General features: G+C 44.9%; 1 non-coding gene across 1 annotated transcript; it reads right to left on the bottom strand.

Moving 5' to 3' along the window:
• Positions 1–326: 326 nt before the first annotated feature.
• Positions 327–410, bottom strand: Trnas-gga. Its single transcript is given in 2 exon segments — positions 327–361; positions 371–410. It is a non-coding gene; the product is annotated as a tRNA-Ser (tRNA).
• Between the last annotated feature and the right edge of the window lie 6,398 nt (positions 411–6,808).

Genomic DNA, 6,808 nt, shown 5'->3' with positions numbered 1-6,808 from the left:
TACTGGTATAATTACACCGTGAGGGGGCAAAATGTGCTTTTCTGAGGGGTAAAAATGAAACGGGTCAATTGTGTTTCAGTTAAGAAACTAAATTATTTCTAAAGCATCATTAGTATTATCATTAATTCGTTAGACTGTAATACTGAATACGTATGTTAACAATAATTACATGTTTTTCGAATATTAGATTAACGCGTGACAAAGACGGTGAAAAAAAATGGTTCAAATGGCTCTGAGCACTATGGGACTCAACTGCTGTGGTCATAAGTCCCCTAGATCTTAGAACTACTTAAACCTAACTAACCTAAGGACATCACACACATCCATGCCCGAGGCAGGATTCGAACCTGCGACCGTAGCGGTCGTGCGGTTCCAGACTGTAGCGCCTTTAACCGCTCGGCCACTCAGGCCGGCAAAGACGGTGAAGGCGTCAGCTTGTGAAACGAATGTATGAACAAAATCTTCCTCACACTGTCCTCCCATTACACACACAAGCTTTGTACCATCTCTCTGTGATAGTAAAAGTGGAACATATACAGCACATATGATTAAAAATATCATGAAAACCTCATCTTGGACTGATAGGTAGTACCAGCAATATACAAGAAAATACTTCATTATTCACGTCACAACAACAAACGAACTAACCGACAACACAACTCAACAATAACTCTGTAATGGGTGCTACACTGCTGTAGGGCATACGCTACATTTTTTTTATTATTTTTATTATTATTATTGGCCGTTGTCAGACAGAAAGCACTAACAGCCTAAAGTCCTCCAGTTCGTGCCAATTCAGAAGTAAAGAGTCCAGCAACCAACTGATTTACAAACAACAGGCCTGCATATAGTGCACATACATTTAATTTGGTTGATCTTAAAAGGGGGTGCAGGGTGAGATAAGGCAAGTGTCACTACGGAGCGGAATGGTGCAGACGAAGAATGTTTTGTAAAAAGTGTCTACCCTCAACGTGGATAGTTAGTTTTCCTTTCTAAGGGAGAGTTAGAGGCACCACTCGCATTGCAATGAGATTTGTTCAATCATTCTTAAATAAGAGGTTATTAGAAATAAGCAGTACCAATTGTCTCACTGACACATTATTTCGTGGATTAATTAAAAGCCAACTATATATCAGTTATCTTCCGTCATTTAAAAAATGAAAGAGTTCAAAGAAAATTCTTTTTCATCCCAAAGTTTAGTTAGGTGGTAATGTTAATGATGGTAGGGTGAGGAGGGTACTACCTGTTGTCTGATGCACTCAGAGATAATGGTCCCAGAAAGGGAGGGAGTCATTATAGTAAACAAATTGAAGGAATTCTGCTGCGTTGAAGGAAACTAATGCCTGACGGACGCAGCGACGAGAGTATAAGATCAGACTAGCACAGACAAAGACGAAATTCCTGGTTAAATGAAGTCTACTAGTAACAAATGCAGAACTTAATCTGAGGAAGAAGTTTCTGAGAATTTGTGTCTGGGGCACAGCATTATATGGGAATGAGTCAGAATCGAGCCGTGGTGTTACAGAATGTTGCTGAAAATTAAGTGAACTGATAAGAAGTGCGGAAGTTCTCCGCAAAATGTGTAAAACACTAAATAAAGGGAGGAACAGGTGACAGTGCTTGTATTACAACATTAGGGAATAACTTGCATGGTACCAGAGAGAGGCGTAGGCGGCAAAACTTGTAGGGGACGAGCGAAATTGGAATATAACTGACAAATAATCGAAGACATTGGGTATAAGTGCAATTTTGGAATGAAACGGTTGGAACGGATGAGAAACTCGTGGCGGTTCGCATCAAAGCAGATGAAATAAAAAAGCGCCAGGTGCGAGTATGATTCGCGTACTGAGGGTTCCGTACAAACTTAGCTATGTATATAGACAGTTCATCCATTCCAGAAATCGAGGATATTGACTATTTTTTATTGTTATCGACATTGATACTGGCAAGACATTGATACCAGATATTCCAAACCTTGGAGAGATTTTTTTTTACGTGATTTAATTACAAATTAGCAATTTCGGATTTTTCTCTTCACTTGTACCCTGAAACGTTGTTTTCAGCCAGATTTCATGATTCTAGTTCACCGGAAAATACCCTACAGGTTTTGATGAGCGAGTTTTTGACTATCAAAGTATGTGATGTAAATGGCGTATCTTTCGATTCCACTGACTTAGAAGCTTAAAATTTCTACACCGCCAAGGTTCAAATGGCTCTGAGCACAATGGGACTTAACTTGGTTCAAATGGCTCTGAGCACTGTGGGACTTAACTTCTGAGGTCATCAGTCCCCTAGAACTTAGAACTACTTAAACCTAACCAACCTAAGGACATCACACAGATCCATGCCTGAGGCAGGATTCGAACCTGCGACCGTAGCGGTCGCGCGGTTCCAGACTGTAGCACCTAGAACCGCTCGGCCACCCCGGCCGGCCTGGGACTTAACTGCTGAGGTCATCAGTCCCCTATAACTTAGAACTACTTAAACCTAACTAACCTAAGGACATCACACACATCCATGCCCGAGGCAGGTTTCGAACCTGCGACCGTAGCGGTCGCGCGGTTCCCAACTGAAGCGCCTAGAACCTCTCAGTCACACCGGCCGGCACCGCCAGGGTACCATAGGCATAAGGGACATAAATTTGAAATTGATACGACTATTCGTTCCTGCGAAAAAGGGTTCGTAACAGTGAGACAGACAGACAGACAGATGGACGGACGGACGGACGGACGGATGGACAACAAAGCGATCGTACGAGGTTTCCGTTTTTACAGATAGAGGGACGGAACAATGAAAAAGAAGATATTGTCGTGTAGCGTAAAGCTTCACTCCTTGAATGTCTCACGCAGCTGGAGACGATATGTTAGGGAAAAGTTTTACACGTCGACCACGGCCCGTCAGCCCGGAAGCCTTATGTGAAGCCTACACTGTACGATAAGCGTAACGTTTATCTCCATCACACACATATCTGTATCGGAGCTGGAAATTTCAGGAACATTGGCGCAGTTGTAGGGCCGCCTAAAATAAATGAGTGTTGCGGCAGCGCTTGGCAGGCGTGCCCGCGGCGGGACGGATCCCCCGGTTTCCAGCAATCGACGCCAACCGGCGGGCGGCTGGGCGCGGCGGAGCCGGCCGTATGTATAATGAAACACACGCACAATGAGTGCACAGACAAAACGCGCTGCGCAGCCGCGGCCGGAACAATGGCGCTTCCTGCAGTTGCGTGCCTCCCGAACGGCTCATTTCACGCTGGCTCGCATTCTGCAAGGAATGAAAGCCGGCCGCCGCGGCTGCGAGGTTACCAGCTCAACTTTCCTGTCCGTCACACCTGCCTGTACGTCGCAATTTGTATTTCTCCCGCGCTGCATCGGGCCTTTCCACAGTAGTCGCTCCTGTTACTTGCCACATTATGGCGTGTACTTCAGTCCTCCCCGTCCTTGTTCTATTTACGAATGGTTCGTGGAAAGGACGAATGTCAGTAAATCTTCGTATAAAATCTAATTTTTATGATTTTCTCGTCGTGGTCATTTTGCAAGACGTACAGGGTAGCGTGTAGTCCCCGTACCCCCCCAGTATCAAGTGCTAATCGATTAGATTTGTTTTAGCACAAGTACGTACTTAAGTGTCCAATACACCGAGACGACAAAAGTCACGGGATGCCTCCTAATATCGTGTTGAACCGTCTTTTACTCGTTGTAGTGCAGCAACTCGACGTGAAATGGACTCAACAACTTGAAAGTCTCCTGCAGAAATATTGAGCCATTCTGCCTTTATAGCAGTTCATAATTTAGTCTTGATAGCTCATCAGAAATTAATAATTTGAGATTTCCGCGAACGGCTGCCTCCTATTCTGCTCGATAGTATTCCAATACCATATCAGAAAATTGTTAAGAATTTGGGTGTAACTTTGGATGAGCATCTCAACTGGGCAGAGAATACAGTCGCAGTGTGGCGGAAGACGTCCGCTTGTCTCTATGCTCTCAAAAAGTTTCGGAACGTATTTCCACAGGACGTGAAACGCCAGCTCGTGCAAGCACTCGTTGTGATTTAATTCAACAAGGCAAGAGTAGTGAAAACAAAAGACGGTTAAAACTAACCATGAATGCCAGTGTGTGTTACACCTGCAACTTTCGCCGATATGATCATGTTAGTGCTTCATACTCCCAGCTAGGATGGCTGTGGCCACACAAATTGCGTGACTACCACACTCTATGTGTACTTCACCGGCTCCTCGTCGCGCAAGCAGCCCAGTACGTTGCTTCAGAGATTTAACACCTTTCGTGCCATCATAATCGAAACACGAGTTCACTGTTAGTTGGTATACTAACTGTGCCCACTCACAAAACAAAAACTTTTGCAAACTCCTTCTCAGTAGCCGCTGTCCGCCTCTGGAACAAACTGACCCTTACCTTGCGCAAAATTCAATCCATTCTTTTAAGAAGAAGTTGAAGCCTTTCCTACTATCATCCTCATAACGTTTTCCACAAAATTAACGCACAAGGCCAATCCTCCCCGCTGTCAAATAGCAAAGCTAGTGTCTCTTATTTGCTCCTGTCTCTTTTTCCTCTTCATCTATCTCTATTAGCCACGCAATCTTCTTTTCCTTTATATTTCATTAATTATGTTTCATCATGTCCCTATTCTTCTCCTCCCTTCACCATCAGTCTCCCTCACACCCCTTGCTGCTAGCACTCCTGTCTAAAATCTGTCTCTATCATAACGTCTGATTATAGCAATACTTATCGTCTACGAATATAAACTGTATATGTATGTATTTTTCCAAGTGTGCCTTTGTAATTGTTTATTTCACCTTTTGTACAAGATGCAGTTTAACACGCCTACTAAAACATATGAAAGTAAAATAAGGAGAATGCCAGGATAGACGTAAGAGAGGGCCTGATGGCCCTAATCTTGCCAGGTTAAATAAATCAATAAATAAATTCGCAAGTATTGCCAGTGCAGGATTTTGTGCACGAACTGATCTCTCGATTATACCCCATCAATGTTCGATGGAAGTCATGACGGGCGATATGGGCGGCCAAATCATTTGCTCGAATTGTCCAGACTGATCTTCAAACCAATCACGAACAATTATGGGCCGGTGACATGGCGCTTTGCCTTCCATGAAAATTCCATCGTTGTTTCTGAACATGAAGACGATGAATGGCGGCAAATGGTCTCCAAGTAGCCGAACATAGCCATTTCCAGTCAGGACCAGAGGAACCTGTCCATTCCACGTGAACACAGCCCACACCATTATGGAGCCACAACCAATTTGCACAGTGTCCCGTTGACAACTCGGGCCGATGGCTTCTTGCGGTGGTGGTGGTTAGTGTTTAACGTCCCGTCGACAACGAGGTCATTAGAGACGGAGCGCAAGCTCGAGTTAGGGAAGGAGTGGGAAGGAAATCGGCCGTGCCCTTTTAAAGGAACCATCCCGGCATGTGCCTGAAACGATTTAGGGAAATCACGGAAAACCTAAATCAGGATGGCTGGAGACGGGATTGAACCGTCGTCCTCCCGAATGCGAGTCCAGTGTGCTAACCACTGCGCCACCTCGCTCGGTGGCTTCTTGCGGTCCACGTCACACTCGACCCCCACCATCAGTTCGTACCAACTGAAACCGGGACTCATCTGAGCAGGCCATGGCTGTCCAGTTGTCTAGGTTCCTATCGATATGGTCACGAGCCCAGAACAGGCGCTCCTGGCGACGTCGTGGTGCTAGCAGAGGCACTCGCTTCGGTCGTCTGCTGCCATAGTCCATTAACGTCAAATTTCCCCGCACTGTCCTAACGTATACGTTCGTCGTTCTTCCCACATTAATTTCTGCGGCTATTTCACACAGTGTTGCTTGTATGTTAGCAGTGACAACTATACGCAGACGCAGCTGCTCTCGGTTATTAAGTGAACGCCGTCGGCCACTGCGTTGTCCGTGGTGAGGCGAATACCTGAAATTTGCTGTTCTCGGCACACTCTGACACTGTGGATATCGGAATATTGAATTCCCTAAAGATTTACGAAACGGAATGTCCCATGCTTCTAACTACAGCTGTCATTCCGTATTCAAAGTCTGTTAATTGCCGTCGTGAATCACGTCGGAAACCTTTTCACATGAATCAACTGAGTACAAATGACAGCTCCGCCAACACACTGCCTTTTTATACCTTGTGTACCTTACACTACCGCCATCTGTAAATGTGCATGTAGTTATCCCATGATTTTTGTTTCCTCAGTCTATATCGGTATGTTCCCTACCATGTTTAAACACATTTCCATATGCCCCCAAGTTTTCTTTCACATACTTCTGAGCATGTCCGGTGCTATAGTGCGAAATGCATCCTCAACAGCATTGCGCAGCTGTTCGTTTGTAGCACCGAATGCGTGCAACACATGCGCCTTAATTACTCCCCGTAACAAGTTGTCAGGTATGGCGAGGCCATTCCAAGGCCTCTGGTTTTACTAATAAACGACGACCTATCCACCATCGTCGAAAGTGATCATTTAGAAATGCAAAAGCATTGTGAAGAAGCGCACCATCTTGCAGCAACCATATGGTTTCTGTGAGGCCGCTTTCCTCAAGTTGAAGTATTCATCATGTTTGTAACATGTGTAAATGATGTGCGCCACTCACAGTCCCTTCAAAAGAGCACAGTCCAAGCAGATATTGTAATGTCATCGCTGCCCATATCAGTAAGTGAGGCAGGTTCCTTTCTTACTCGTCTGTGTAATGAGGATTCTCTTTGGCCTAAACGACAATATTTCTAGTACCTGAGCTGCGATAAATGGCACATTTATCTGTAAACGTAAC

The sequence above is a fragment of the Schistocerca americana genome, chromosome 4 (assembly GCF_021461395.2).
Source record: "Schistocerca americana isolate TAMUIC-IGC-003095 chromosome 4, iqSchAmer2.1, whole genome shotgun sequence".
Lineage (NCBI taxonomy): Eukaryota > Metazoa > Arthropoda > Insecta > Orthoptera > Acrididae > Schistocerca > Schistocerca americana.
Note: the sequence above shows the minus strand (reverse complement) of the source record. Positions and strands in the feature narration are given on the sequence as shown.